Genomic DNA, 15,295 nt, shown 5'->3' on the forward strand with positions numbered 1-15,295 from the left:
GTTTGTCACCGATGTGAGTGACTTCTTCCCTGCATCTGATAATAGTCTTCAATTACTGCGAGAATATTTCCTCGATTTTTGGTGCCATTTACAATGTAATAGCTACACACACAAAACTCTTTAAAGTTCAATCTGCATTATTAAGATTTTCCCCATCACTGTTAAAGTCTAAACAAATAAAAAAACAATAAATGAAGACCTGACTCAAAGCATCTGCTAATTTCCATGTTCTGGAGACTCCCACCCTGGCTGATCTCAATCTACCAACGTGACATTAACGAATGCGGATTTGGGAAGAGATGCTTAGCCATGCGCCATTATATAGTATTTCCAACATACAGATACAGTTGATGTAAATAACCTCAGGAGTATAGATAATAGTAAAATGGAGTAAAATAATTAGGACTCAGTAATGAGTTTTGAGTATTTATTACCTTTGTGTTTAATATAACTTATTTAATTGTAAGTTTGTATAATTTAATTTTTAATAATGGCCGTGTTTATCAACCAGCTTGCAAAATCACTGTAAGTTTAATAATCATGGGCCAGTTCAAGGCAGCTCTAGCACCCGGTCGACTTTTTCAAACATCACCCGTCTTCCTTACTGAGAGATCCAGTAGCTACCTGTCAAAGAAATGGGGAAACTGAGGCAGAGGGGATGAGGTGAGATGCAGCTGAGGTCCTAGAGCAAGGCGGCCTCAGGGAGGAGTGGCTGGTCTCGGGTGGGGGAGGGTGGGGGAAAATCTGAGAGAGGCAGTTTCAGATGAGGGCGGTGAGGTCCGCGGAGGTTGTGGACGCGAAGGCGTTCAAGCCCATGGCCACATCACCACCACCAGCTCCCCTCAAGCTGCCTAGGCCAGCTTCTTCGAATGGGATCTTCTTAGTGAGTCTTCATGAAGAGACAGCCACACCCACGCTGGAGGCTGTGGTTGATTAACAAATTAGCTGCAAATCACTCGCCAATCAACATTCCTAACAAGTTCGCTGGCGTGATGGAAGATCTGCCCGAACCACCCTGCTCACGGAGTCAATATATGAGGATCGGGCCACAGGGAGTCAGGCGGAACGTCTGGCCCCATTGGCCCAAGGCATTAGTGTATCGGGAGCTGGCGGCCCAAGGATCCCAGCTGCACCTGCCGGGTAGGACCGGCTCTCCCTCGAGACAGCCCCCACACACTTCGTCCCCCTCAAGCCCTCGGGGTCCTGTTTCAGTTCCCCAGTTTCCTTCTTCACTCACCAGTGCCGCCAAACTTGAACTTCTGGGTCCCCAAAATGAGAGTCATGGTAGCAATGCCAGGCCCTCCCGAGCTCCCCAGGCCCACCCAGGACTTGAACATGAAAGGAGAGCAGTGTGTCGTCCCGAACAACCAGAGAGGATGAGCAGTGGCCTTGAGCACAATCGCCCTGAGTCTGGCTCAGCTTAGAAACCGAGGGCACAGCAGGTGTTCTCAGGTTCTGGATCCTGTAAGAGGTGAGGGCTGCAGGGAGAGCGGAGCCAGGGCCCGGCCAGAGAGTGGCCCACACCCCGGCTTCTGACCACCCAGCCCGGAGCTGTCTCTTCTGACTCCATTAGCTGTGTGACCGTCGTGGGCAGGTTGAAAAACTTCTCTGAGTTTCCCATTTCTTCATGTTAAAAAATAAGTTAATAATACAATACATCCTTGGCTTTCATAAATTTAATATTTGGCCTTTGTTTGTTGTTGTTTTTAACTATCTAATGATCTGCCTGTTTGCCTGGGAAGCACCCACTCGCTGGCCCCGTTTGCCTTCCCAGAAGTCCTTGGTCTCCAGCTTCACCAGTCCTGATGAAAGCTTGGGAAGAAGGACCCAATGCCTCCTTCTAGCCTCCTGCTCCCCACTCCTCAGTCCAGAAGCTCGTTCCCCCAGTGGGACTTGGAATCTGGGTGCCTGTAGCTCAAGCCTTACAATTGATGGCAAAGCACCGGGAGCTCCACACCGGGATCTGTGTGGCCCTGAGTGGGCCAGCTCTGCCTACTCTCCTGAAGTCCCTATTTTCCCAACCTTGGGGATGAGGGAACACGTGGGCCTGGGGGTCCCCCCAGACCGTGGGGCTCGGAGCTGGTTCTGCTACTGAATGGTTACTGAACACAAGCACGTGACGTGGCTTTTCTCTCTCCAAGTCTCCTTCCTGCCTTTTTCATGAGGGGTCTTATGGAAGATCACCTGGAGCCACAGAGAGGACTGCCTGCCTGGGACTGGGGGCGCGTCTCCATCCTGCTCTCCCCTCCCTGCCCACCCCACCCCCTCAAGTTTCCCAGCCACTAGGGACAGCTCTGCTCCAGGAAGGAGCTGAAATCAGGCCCAGCTCAGCCTTGGGCAACTCCTGGCGGGGAGAAGCAGGGGGAGGTGAGCAGTAGGCTGGGAGGAACAGGGGTGAGCGGCAGATCAAGGGCAGCCAACACCAGAATGGGAAGGTAGGAGGGGAAGGAAGCGCTGACACAGCACTCAGTCTGTGAATTTCTGCCATAAATCACTCTCAGGAGCAGCCTGCGAGCCCTCGCAGCTGGAGGGAGGAAATTCTAGATATCCCAAATTCTAAGCCTAGAGCATTCACCTGGAGGGCTGGGAACCTTGGTCAGCTCTTTGTTCTTGCTGGGGGGTCCTCAGTTTACCCCACTGAAAATGGGGAGCACTAGCCCCCTCCTCTTAGGCTCTGTGCAGAGACAATGTCCCCAGGAGCACTGAGGTCCCCACACAGAGGTGTGTACATAAGCAATGGGATTGTTATTAGTGATTATCGTTCCTGACAGCATTAGTAAAAAAAAAAAAAAAAAAAAAAATCACACCAAGCTCAGGAACATGCTTGCTCTGGGGTGTGGAATCATAACTCATGTTTATGCAGCGCCTCACAGCATGAAAACCCCAGTCATGTGTATTTTTCTCATTTGATTCCCACAACAAGGCAGCAATGCAGTTAAGGTGGAGATCTTTCCTCTGGTTTTACAAACGGGGAGTTTTCAGTCTCCGGAGGTAAAAGGGCTGTCACTGGCCACTGAACCAGGTCGCTTGGGGGAGCGAGAACAACAACTCACATTTTCCCTTTCCACTGCCTCAACTCAAGACACTGGGAAACAGGGAACAAGCCGAATCCTGGGAAAGGGGGTATCACAGGCCTTTGGGGCCTAGGTTTGGCTCCCAAATGTCCTGCTTATCAGTGGAGTGGCCTCAGCTACTCCCTGGTATGATGGAGGTCATACAAGCAGTCCCCACCTCCTGGGGTCCTTGGATGGGTTAGGAGAAATAATGAATCAGGGGCTCAGCAAACTCCCAGCACAGAGTAAGTGCTCAGTTAACACCAGCAACCCGCTTTCTCATTCTTAAGCCTTAAGGGGGATGTGCTCTTGGTTTGCTTGCCAACTAGAGGCCAAGGGATGGATGTGGTGACAGCCCCCCCACCCAGTTCTCTCCTAGTTTGAGGGGCCCAGAAAGTCATTTCCATGTCTTTCTCACTTTTCCCCTCCAGGGCCACAAAAGCTGGCCTCACCAAAGGACCAGAGGACATCAGCAAGGTGATGGGCGTCCTGAGCTGAGGCAGAGGAAAGCCCGGATCTAGACCCTGGGGAGTGAAGAAGCTTCTGCTCTCACTCTGGGTTTGGAGCTGATCTGAGCCCAAGGCAGGCCCAGGAAAGAAGATCTGCTTCTCACCCAAGCCACGGAAGGGAGGAAGCTTGGGGGCAGTGCCAGGAGCATGGGCTCTGGTCCCGGCTGATCGGAAAGCTACCTCTGCCTCAGTTTCCTCAACTGTGAAGTGGAGTTATAGTACCATAGAGAGGATTAAATGTGGTTGTCTGGTAGAGAGGTTCCCTCTCTTCCTTCCCTGTGGAGGGCAGACCACCAGGCAGAGCAACCTAATGACCTGGCTTCTCTGTCTGTGAATGTCGCTGGGTAGGGTTCCCGGGGCTGGGACCCTCTCGTCAGGCAGGACTGACAGACGGGAGCGCTGGCCATGGGAGCGCGCAGGGGCCTCTCCCACGTCTTCAGGGCACACCAGCTGCCTCCGCCTCTCAGGGTGTGCCCGCCCCCGACGCGATGACCCTCAGACACTGCCCTGGACCCTCCATGGCTGCCTGAGTTCCCTGGTCCCTGGCCCTCCTCCAGGGTCCCCTTGGCCTCCATGCCACACTCGGGCATTGCACGTGGCCTCGTCCTGCCCTGCTCACCCCCACGGTGGGCCAGCCAGGCAGGTGACGTGTTGCGAGACTCCCAGGGCTCCACTGTTAAGCAGTGTCATTTAGCCTGGGTTCTGTGTTTTGATTTTGCCCACCTGCATCTGTGTGCATTTAGATTAATCCTATTAGCTAGCGGGAGCAGGGCTGCCTGCTATTTATGAGGAGTGCTTGTGTGATTCCCTTTGGACACGTAGCCACCTTCCCTGGGTGGAGAAGCCTCCAGTTTTCTTCTACCCACGGGTCCCGGGAGAGGCGTTGGCGTCCACTGAAGGGGCTGCCAGAGCCACCTGCATTCCGTCTTGTCCAGATCCACCCACCAGCCTGCACCGCCTCTTCCATCCTCAGCCCTTACCCGCGGTCCCACTTTTATCGCACGGCCTTTGGTCTGCTGCAGCTCGGAGTCTAGGCTAAGCAGAAGCTTGCCCTGAGGGTGAAATGAGAGTATTTGTTGACAGCATTTGACAGGAGTCAGCCCTGGTGTGTCAGGCACAAGGCAGGAGGGGGGTGTGGTGGGCATCACCGGAAGCAGGGTCGGGCTCCGCTGTGATAGGTAAGGAACTGGTATCATTCCTATTTTGTAGGTGAGACAACTGAGGCCCAGAGAACTTGCTAAAGATGAGTGACCCCATGTCCGTGGGATTCTGGAGCTGAGAGCCGCGGTGGTGTATTGCCTTCCCAAGGTAGACAATCAGGGTGTGTTGAATGAATGAGTGACTTCACTGACAGGGACACCTTACTACCCCACGAAGCAGTCTGCTCTATTGCTGGATACCTCTAGTTCCTGCAAAATTCTTTCTTTCGTTGAGTAAACACTGTCTGCCCTTTATCATACCTCCTTCCCGCTAGCCCTGGTTCTGCCCGTAGCAGTCCCCTGATGCCGAGGGGCTCGGGTCACCACTGCTAACTCCAGCCCTGGGACCCAACGGGGCCCCTCCCTCCCCCACTCATAGCCTCAGGCACAAGCCCAGGCCTGCCCAGGGACCACAGGGCTGAGTCTGGGGAGTGACTGCCACCCCCTGGGTACAGAGAGAGCCAGAGCCCCCTCCCTAAGGAGCAGGAGCTAAGGCCTCCACGGGGAGATGAGGCTCTTGTCACGGTGATGTGGGAGCCATGGGTCCTGGCTTTGTAACCCCCCTCAGCCACCTGGTCAGGTTATGGCAGGAGCAGGACCCAGGTGAGAGCAGGTGGCCGGGAGGGGGTGCCCACGCTCATTCCAGCAATCTGAGCAATCCCACGCTTGGTTAGCTCTGCAATGACATGGCTTCGGAGCTGACCAGTTGTGGCCCCGAGGCTGACCTGACTCGTGAGACCCAGTCTCAGGCTGTGAGGCCTCCACAGCACTTGGGGGGCAGGTGGGCAGGGGGTGGGAAAACGTCAGGGCATGAGCCTCCCCACCCCCCACCAAGGAGTGCCACCAGCCTGTCGTAAAGTCAGGCAGGGGAGAGCACCCGAGTCCGCAGCCCCCCCCTCCAGACATGGTGGGAAGTCCGCCGGCCTGCAGGAATCATCCTGCCCCAGCCACCTCACCACAGCAGGGGTCCCAGCGCAGGGGCCCCCTTCGGTCTGCCTGTGAGGAGTCAGGCTGGGTGGGACAGGCTGGGACTGCCACCTCCTGCCTCTGGGACTGAGACCCTGAATAATCCAGGGCCTCCGGCCGCGTGCTGGATGCCGAGGGAGCTCCCCCCTGACACCGGGAGCCTGGAGAGCCATCGGTTCCAACAACACCCACCAGTCAGTGTGACAGTCGCGAACCTGGGGCGGAGGTCAGGGAGAGCCGAGCTCGAATCCCGCGCCTGCAAGTTACTTCACTGCCCTGGCCTCAACTCGCGTGTCTGTAAAGTGTGGATGTGTGATGCTTACCTCATCACCTCACAGGAGTCCTTCAAGCCAATCCCAAAAGCCGACATACCCTGTGATTCTAGATGTGTGATTGCTTACCTCGTCACCTCACAGGAGTCCTTCAAGCCAATCCCAAAAGCCGACATACCCTGTGATTCTATTTGTTTGGCATTCTTAAAATAGCAAAACGAAAGGAATGGAGAACAGATCAGTGGTTGCCAGGGGTCAGGGAAGAGGGGGGAAGGGGAGGTGAGGGTACCTACGGAAGGACAACAGAAGAGACCCTCGTGGAAAGAATGGAAATCAAGAGGGCGCCTGGGTGCTCAGTCCATTAGGCATCTGCCTTCAGCTCAGGTCATGATCCCAGCGTCCTGGGGTCGGGCTCCCTTCCCTTCTCAGTGGGGAGTCTGCTTCTCCCTCTGTCCCTCCCCCCACCCCCATGCTTGTGCTCTCTCTCTCTCTCTCTCTGTCTCTCTCAAATAAATAAATAAAATAAAATTTAAAAAGAATGGAAACCAAGGAAATGCTCTGCACCTGGACCACATCACTGTCCATAGCCTGCTTGTGATATTGTATTTGGGTTTTGCAAGATGGTGTTATTGGGGGCAACATGGGATCTCATTGTGTTATTTGCTACAACTCCATGTGAATCTTCAACTGTCTCAAAAAGCTCAATTTTTAAAAAATAGTTATTTTATGTCTGGCGAAGATTGAGCATCTATAACATTCACTATTCGTGCTCCCTATCCCCTTGTGTTCCTTTATGAACTGGTGGGCCTGGGGAATTGGCATCATATAAAACTGTCATGGCAAACAGGGGGGTAAGAAGAGCCTGACTAGGTGTTTAGCATTTTTTATTTCCCTGCCCTCCATGAGTGCCTAATAAATGCGCAGGTGATGGAATGAGTAAGTGAGTGAATGAACGAATGTCCATTACAGCAAGACAACTCATAACCTTTCAGGAGATGAAATGAAATGGATTTAAAGCAAGAGGTACTTAGGATAGACACAGGAGGGATCTTGCAGCCCCGAGACTGGCCAGCCCGAGTCCCTGCCTGGCTGTGTCCACCCCGGGCTGCACCATGGGGCGTGTCAGGGGAGGGGAAGTGGGCGGCGGGCCTCCGAGGACAGGAGCGCGACACACTTTAATTAGCCCAAGAGTAAATTACATCAGACGTAGAGAGCCCCGACTTCTCCCGACGGCTTGGGGAAAATGGAAGCCTAGCATTTTCAATTTAAGGTTTAGTTAGATAATACCTATTGGTGCCAGTAGATTACAGAGTGGATATTAAATCCTTCAGGATTTGGAATCAGAGCGTACAAATGGAATCCATAAGTAGGCGGAAGCTGCCAGAAGGAGCGGGCCCTCTGTCCTCAGCTAACGAGAAAGCCTCTCTGTGAAGGCTCAGTCAGCACAGACCGGGGTCCTAAAGCTCCTACCAACGGCTCCAGGGCGGTGAGGGAGGGTTGGTGATCATTCTGGGGGCTCCCTGAGCAAATTCTTCCCACGTTACAGGCACGGATGCCGGGCCCCCGTGCACCCCACATTTTAACAATCAGAATTGGAACTCACACCTCAGCTCCATCCAGCCCTTCCTCTCCTCTTCATCTGGTCAGCTCCTACACTACCTTCAAACTGGCTCAAGCCTCCCTCCTCCAGGAAGCCCCGAACTCCACTCAGATTCCTCCCTGAGCCCAAGGAGCCTGGACTTCGGGGTGTTGCCTTCACCGACGGTTATCTTCTTCAAGGACGACCTCGTGCCCTCACCTCTCAGTCTTGGAAGGGAGTGACATGATCTATTCTGCACCCTCACTCCTAGGTGCACAGCGAGATCCAACACACATGAGCTGCACAAAAGGGGTGTTTACGTTACATTTGTATTGATTTTGGGGCAGCTGATGCATTTTGAATATGCAATACATTCACAGCCTTTGAGACTCAGAAAGTAGAGAAGGATCTGGGGCAGAAGGCTCCCTCCACCCTGCTTTGCAGGGCCCCAGCTTCTCCCCCGGGTAGCCAGTCTCTGGTGTATCCCTCTGGGCTCCAACCTCCAAGCAGATCGGGATGTCCCTTTGCCCCTTTCTTAACAAAACAGTAGGACACATTCCACGTTATTTCCCTCACCACCTTTCTTGGAGACTGTCCTCATTCCTGCGGGGGATATCTTCAGGTTTCCATCATCTTTGAACCAGGAAGACCCTGCAGCTCCAGGACGGGGAGCCAGTGGGACAGGGGGCTGTGAGGATGGACTCCAGGGTCCCCCCCTCTGCCCCCAGATGGGCGTGAGGTTGATGGGGCGCCTTGAGATGGCCTCTGAAGCTGACCTGGACCAGCAGGCTTGGGAGCATGAACACAGGGCCTCGGAGCCTTGGGCAGAGCCCGTGGGATGGCAGTGATGGTGTCATCATGGCTGGATGACATCCCTGGCAGGCCCAGCACGAAGTCTGGGGCTCGGTGAAGAAGGAGGATACAGCAGCTTATTAGTTTAAGCAGGATGAAATGTGTAAATTAATTACCCCGGCCACCCATGCGTGTAGTGGCTGGCCCCGCACTTGGGGAAGACAAGCATTAGCGTCCGTTCCTGCGGCCTGGTAACCCTGGCAGACGCGGCTAGGAGGGCTCCTGGCCCCCTGCCCACCTGGGGGAGGAAGGGTCCCAGCTCAGCCCTGCCGCAGGAGCTAGAGCCGGGTGGTCCTGCCGGATAATCGGGTCCTTCCCTGGGATGGTGAGCTTGAATTCTGCCTCCACCAGCAGCAAAAGCAGGGGTCAGAAGAGAACGGGCAGAGGGGGTAAAGGGCCCACCCTCTGTCCTGTTCTGGGCACCTGAGCTCTTATTTATCAGGTGATACAAGGTGCCAGTCACTGTGGTGACCCTTTACTAGCTTCCTTTCATCTGATCCTCACAAAAACCCCGAGTGGACTCCATTATGAGCCCCATTGCACAGACGAGAAAACCGAGGACCAGGAAGAATAAGTAACTTGTTCTACTGACCCAGCGGCCAACTGGCCGTGTCGGGATTCAGATCCAGGACAGCACACGGCCTCCCAGGGGGACAGACAGGCAAGGAGCCATCTCCGGGGTCATGTCACCCAAATGTGCCCTCCCTGCTTCCACACCCCTTGGCAGGAGTCCCTCCCCACCTCCACCGTAGCCCGGAAGCCCCCGCTGTTGAGCTGTGGCCTCCCTTCCCCCACAGCTGGGACCTGCTCGCCCACCCACCTCACCAGCCCAGGGGCCCTCTGCTCTCAGCCGGTTTCCCAAACTGCCTCATCCTCCTATACTCCTAGCCTCCATGGCTCTGCCCGTTCCTCCACCCGGACGGTCTACCCGCCACAATTGGCCCCATCGTCCGTGTCTCCGGCCGCCGTCATTGTCCAGCTGGACCTCCACTGTCCACAGCATCACCATCCATCCCAGAGCCCTCTTCTTGGGGCGCTAATCTGATCCCTCACCATCCTGCGGTGGCAACACCACACTTACAGGAAACCCCAACTCTCCGTGAGAGTTGTGTGATGGGACCCCGCCTCCCTCACCGCTGCCCAGTGTCCCCTCCTCAGCACCCCCAGCCAGCTGACCCCTGCCCTCCCCACACTTGCAGAAAACACTCTCCAACGCAGGTCCCCTGCTGGACGATCCTTACCCCCAGGTCCACCGCCCCCCCAGGAGAGCCCGCCTCCCTCAGCCCTGCTCCCCCATGTCCCTCTGCAGGGTACTTATCACATCTAAATCAGCCCGCATTCATTTATGACTTTATCCTCCGCTTCCCTGACGGGCAGTGCCTCCTGTCTCCCCGTGCCGAGGTCTTGGCACGCCATGAAGATTTAGGAATGGACAAGGAAACCCCCTCTGTCCCACCATCCTGAATCCTCAACCCAGCCCTCTCTCTCACCTGGGCTTGCACAGTGGACCCAATCCTGGGCTTCAGGTTATCTGGTCCACGTCCCCCTCTAGGCAGGTCCCCACCTGAGCCATCAAAGACCCACAACCTCACCTCCCAAGGAATAATCATGAGTCCTTCTCAGGGACAGGCTCTCAAGGCCACGCCTTCCACTGATGGATCCGCCTTCGGCAAGTTGCCTGTAAGGACCAGGGTTTGCAGTCCACTAAGGGTCTTAACACGAAGATGGAACCAACCTCAGAGAAATGCAGTTTGCCCCCCCCCAGGCCAACCAAGAAGCCAGTGGGGAAACAAATTATCAGTCCACTTAGGATTAATTTCTTCACCATGTGTGAGCCAAAGACCTCCCCAGCCTGGCTTCTGTCCTCCCTGGAGAGCCCCAGGGACTAGGGTGTCGTTCTCAGCCCTGGGGAGGGTTCCTGCCTCCCCACCACTCTCCCTCTTGCAAGAGGGTCTAGTGGTTCCCACGACCCTCAGCCCCACCCCCTCCTCCTTGCCTTTGCCCTTCTCAGCCTCCGCCTTGGCAGGGTGATGGGTTAGGAACCAGGGGCTGGCCCACGCACCCAGCAATTAGTGTTTATCTCCCTCGTATATGCGGCTGAACAACAGTTCATTTTCAAACTTAATAGTCAACATTCAGAAAGATAAAACTGCCTGGGTCCCTCCTGGGAGGCAATTTGAGGATTTGGTGGGAAGACCTGGATAGGAGCTGGGCTCACATCTCTGCCTCCAAGACCCTGCCCCCTCTGGACGTGCGTCCTGGCCCCAGCTTTTACCCTTCTGATCTCCCTGCACAATCAGGAGCAAGATACCGATCTCCCCACCTTGCAGGCAGGAAATCTGAGGCTGAAGGAAGCCAAGGGACTCTGCCCCTCAATTTTCTCCTGCCTTGGATTTTGAGGACTCTGGCTTTCTATTTACCACCTGGCTTGGTAGGCTGACCTGTAGAGTCCCCTCAACCTTCAGGGGCTGCAGGACTCAACCTGACATGGCCACCAGGCCCCCTCCCTCAGCATGCCCGCCTGCAGGGAGAGTCCAAGGGTAGCAGCCCCCCACATGGATGAGACCCTTCCCATGCCCCACACTGCAGTCCCCATGCCAGGCTGGGCGGGGTGTGGTGGGGTGAGCAGCAAGCCTCTCATTCCTGCTCGGCTGGGGGACTGCCGGCCTGTAATCACACATTCCACAGCCTGGGGCAAGATCTATTTAGCTAATGAAGAAGGAGTGGAGAAAGGGGCTCCCCTGGTGGGAGGGCTGTGGGGCCCCGGTCCTGACAGTGGCTTGGGGAGGGAGGTTGAGTGCCCATAAACTGCAGCGAAATGCTGCCACCTGCTGGCCATGTCTCAGACTACAGGGAGCTGTGGAGCTGGTTCCGGGGCTGGGAAAGTGGAAACTGGCCCCCTTCCCCCAACCCCCCCATGGTCCCGAAAAGGCTGGGGAAATCGAGCTTGGTCCCGGGTTGGGATGCTGTTGTTGCTGCTATTGTTGTTGTTAGTCCGACAACAATAATATTACTGTGCCTCAGTTACTGAGCACTTGCTGGGGCCAGGTGCTTTGCACATTGTTTTTGTGTCCCCAGCAATCCTCTAAGATGCTGTTTGCTTCTGACAGGCTGGGTAGCTAGCCGAGGTCACACAGCTGGTGAGTGCCACAGGCGGGATTCTAACTCAGGCAGTCTGGCTCCAAACTGTCGCCCAAAGTCTGAATTCCAAGTGTCAGCTCCCCACAGGAATGTCCCGGATTACCCGCCCCCCCCCCCCATAACTGCTTCTTAGCCTCCAAGGCCTGCCCACATGCCCACACCCTTCTAGAACAAAAAGGAATAACCCCTGACGTCATGGAGTCCATATTGCAGTGGGTCCTGGAGATCCAGGCCCAGAGCAGGACTCAGATGTTTCTGAGGCCCCCAGGCCCCCTCACCCCCTGCCCTTGTGAGCAGGGGAGGCTTCTGCTTGGGGAGGGGCCCAATCCCTGACTGGCAGGGCGTGGAGCTGAGGAGGGGCAGCTGGGCTGGGTAAGGGGCGCCTCGGGGATTTGAGAATCCAATCCACCTGGCTCTCAACCCCGTCCTGGTCACGGAGCCCCAGCTGGGATGGGAGCTCAATTTTCCAGTCCCTCCCAACCACCCTTGCTGCTGTGATCCTTACCCCACAAACTATTACAGCTGGGAGAGGACCTCAGGAATGATCCAGTGAAAACACCACCAACTTCTGTTGATGGAGAAGGAATGATCCAGTGAAAACACCACCAACTTCTATTGATGGAGAAGGTCAGGCCCAGAAAGGGCAAGCGGCTGGCTCAGATCACACAGCCCAAAGTGACTGAGCCAGGAAGAGAACTCCCAACTACCTGGCTAGGGCTCCCTGCTGAGCCCTAGTTCTGCTTCCCTCCTCCCCCAGCCCAGCCCCCTGAGGGTCCTCCCCCATCTGCCAGCAGGCTGCCCACAGCATGCCTGGAATTGCCTAAAGCCCAGAGCTAGTGGGGACCAGACACAGGGGAGCATGGACCAGGCTTGGCTGGTGCTGAGAGGAACAAGAATGGAAACAGTCTTGCTTCTCTCCTTTCTCTCCCTTTCTGGGGAGAGATGGCTCCCTTCCCCTCGACTCCCATCCCGGAGCCTGCAACGGTCCGATGTTTTCACTCGCTGAGGAGGGAGGCATTCGCAAGAAATGGAAGAAAGGATTCCCCCAGTTGCTTTCGAATCACAGCTCCAGTGGTAATGGAACTGGCGGGGAATGATGGGGAGAGCATGGTGCTCAGGGGACATCTCCACCCAGGCCCCAGCCAGGGGCCCAGGGCCCCTGGACGCGGCGGTCCTCCTGTCCTCCCACCATGCCAGCCTCCGCACTACCAGTAGTTCCTGGTGAGGCCCCGGCCCAGGACAGGCAGGGGTCCAGGGAATTCAGCTGGACTCGGTCCCTCCCCTTCTTCCCTCCTCTGGAGCCGCGGCTTTGGGAAGGGCCCCAAATGTGGGGGGGCCAAGGCCTTTCCCCGAGAACTGAGCATCCCTAGAGCCCAGGAGCGTGACCCTCCTCCGCATCACAGCCACGGGGATTGCAGGTCCTAAAGCAGGTCTGGGAAGCTGCAGGGCACCGAGTGCTGGCCTGGGGAGGTGCTCCAGAGAGCATTGCTCATGGAACCAGACCCGGAGCAGGGGCTGGGGAAACAGCAGCAGCCGATCCAGGGGACACTGTCCTCACAGCTCCCAACGGAAAGCACGGGGGGGGGGGGAGCATGCTGGTTCCATGGGAGGCAGCCTCCTTCCTGATGGCGCTGCACTGGGCCCCCTCACCATCCTCTCCTCTCCTACCCGCTCCCCTCTGCCCTCTTCGTCTGGCTCATTTCTCCCTTTCCTTTTCTGATCCCAAGGACCCCCCACCTCTACCTCCGGAAGCCTGGCCACTGGCCCAGCAGGGTGGGGAGAGGGAGGAGGGAAGGGGGTTGCCCCTCCACGATGCGCCAGCAGCTAGCTTATTTAGGTACTTTTACTAGGTGGCAGGGGAGAGGGCTGCTCCCCTGGTGTGGTTTGGCCTCAGGTGAGGAGCAGAGCAAGGAAGGACAGTGAGAATGAAGGGGCCTGGGGGGGCGGTCCTGGCCACACCAAGGAAAGAGTGCGTTTTGCTTGCACCCTCTTTCCCTCTCTTCCAAGTCATGCTTCCTCCTGTCTTGCTTACCTCTTCCAGGAAACCTTCCCTGACTACCCCTCCAGGCCTCTCTGGGCTCCTCTCCTTCCTGCATGCCCCAAGCCCAGGAGGGTGCTGCCCTCAGGAGCCTGGTGGTTCTTCTGCCAGGCCTTGGCTGTGGGGTCCCCCTGCCCAGGAAGCTCTCCCCACCACAGAGAAGCCCCTGACCAGTCTCCACTCCAGCCTATACACAGCCATTCCTGGGGTCCTGCTCCCTGCCGGGGATGGGGACAGGGACAGGGGATGGGGACAGGGGACCCAGGATGGGGACAGGGATGGGGGTGGGGGATGGGGACAGGGGACCGAGGATGGGGACAGGGGATGGGGGCGGTCTGAGCACTCACAGGCCTCAGGGTATTCAGCGTACCCCAGGGTGCCCTACTCCCCCCATCCTCGCTTCTGTTCACTGTTAGTGAGGCCCACCAAGAACAAAGGTCCAGTCTCCTGCACTGCACCCCAGGGGCTCTGATGGGGTGAGAGGGAGACTTGATGGAGCCATGTCTTCTGGAGGAAAGAGGAAAGATGACCCCACACTAATCAGTGGTGGGAAAGTGTCCTGAAGACCTGCAACCAGTCCCTCTGGGGACCCTCTAGACATGTTTGTTCAATACAAAAGAAGTCCATGATCAATGGTTTATTCCAGAGGGGAAAGCCCAAGCTGAATGCCCCCCTTCTCCCCCTGGCCAGCTGGCCCCCGCCTCCTTGCCCCCAGGGCCCTTGGGAGGGATGGTGAGAGGAGGAAGGGCCCCACCTTGCTGCTCTTACTTTGGTCCCTCTCCAGGCCCTGCGCCCCATGACAGCGTGTGACATGGAAGGTAGTCAGAGGGAGGAGGAAGATGGATGGGGGCAGTGGATGAGGGTGGGCGGCGGTGGGTAAGCTACCCTTAGAAATAACAGCAGCAGTTACCTGGAAATTGCAAGTGACCAGCCGAGACACACCGTCCCCGGCCTGCTCACTTGCCGTCGCCAGGGAGGACACAGAACAGCAGAACAACCAGGATTCCAGAGGAAAATGGCATGTCCCTTGGGCAGCTGGGCCAGGAACTATGTTCATGGATGGATTATATCATGTTGAGGGAATTGCTTATCTCAGCAGGTAGAAGAGGGACCTATCTTGGCTAAGACCATCCTTGCAGCCAGGAGAGCCCATCCCCAGGGACCTCGGGACTCCGCGCGGTTACGGTGACGCCCGGCAAGGTGGGGATGATGCTGAGACCCTGAGAGCTTCCCCTCCACGGCGGCCCAGGGCTGCAGGCTCGGCCTCCTGTTGGGGCCGGGCTGGTGGGAAGGAGAAGTTGGGCCCACGTGGATGAGAGACGGGCAACTATCCTGGCCAAGCACCTACTGACCACATCACGGGGAAGAAGCCTTGGAGAGAAACGGCCAACAGGCCTCATGACAGCAGGGGCATGGGTGGGAGAGGCAGGCTGCCACCACGTGGGCCCCAGCAACCCCACCCAAGAGGAGGGTGGTGGATTAGGGGAGAGAAGCCAACCTATCTCCCACCCCTGCGATGGCTGGTCTCTGAGCACAGGAGAGATGGTGACCATTAGAAGTCCCAAAGCTGGAGAGGGGCCTGGATGGGGCCTGGCTGACGGGGGGACGGAGGAGGGGGTCCCCCTTCCACGCAGATGAGCACAGTAGCGAGAGCAGCAGGATCAGCCGGGGAGGGCAGGGGTGCCA

The sequence above is a fragment of the Mirounga leonina genome, unplaced genomic scaffold (assembly GCF_011800145.1).
Source record: "Mirounga leonina isolate KUSES-001 unplaced genomic scaffold, KU_Mleo_1.0 Mir_153, whole genome shotgun sequence".
In the NCBI taxonomy this organism is placed as follows: Eukaryota; Metazoa; Chordata; class Mammalia; order Carnivora; family Phocidae; genus Mirounga; species Mirounga leonina.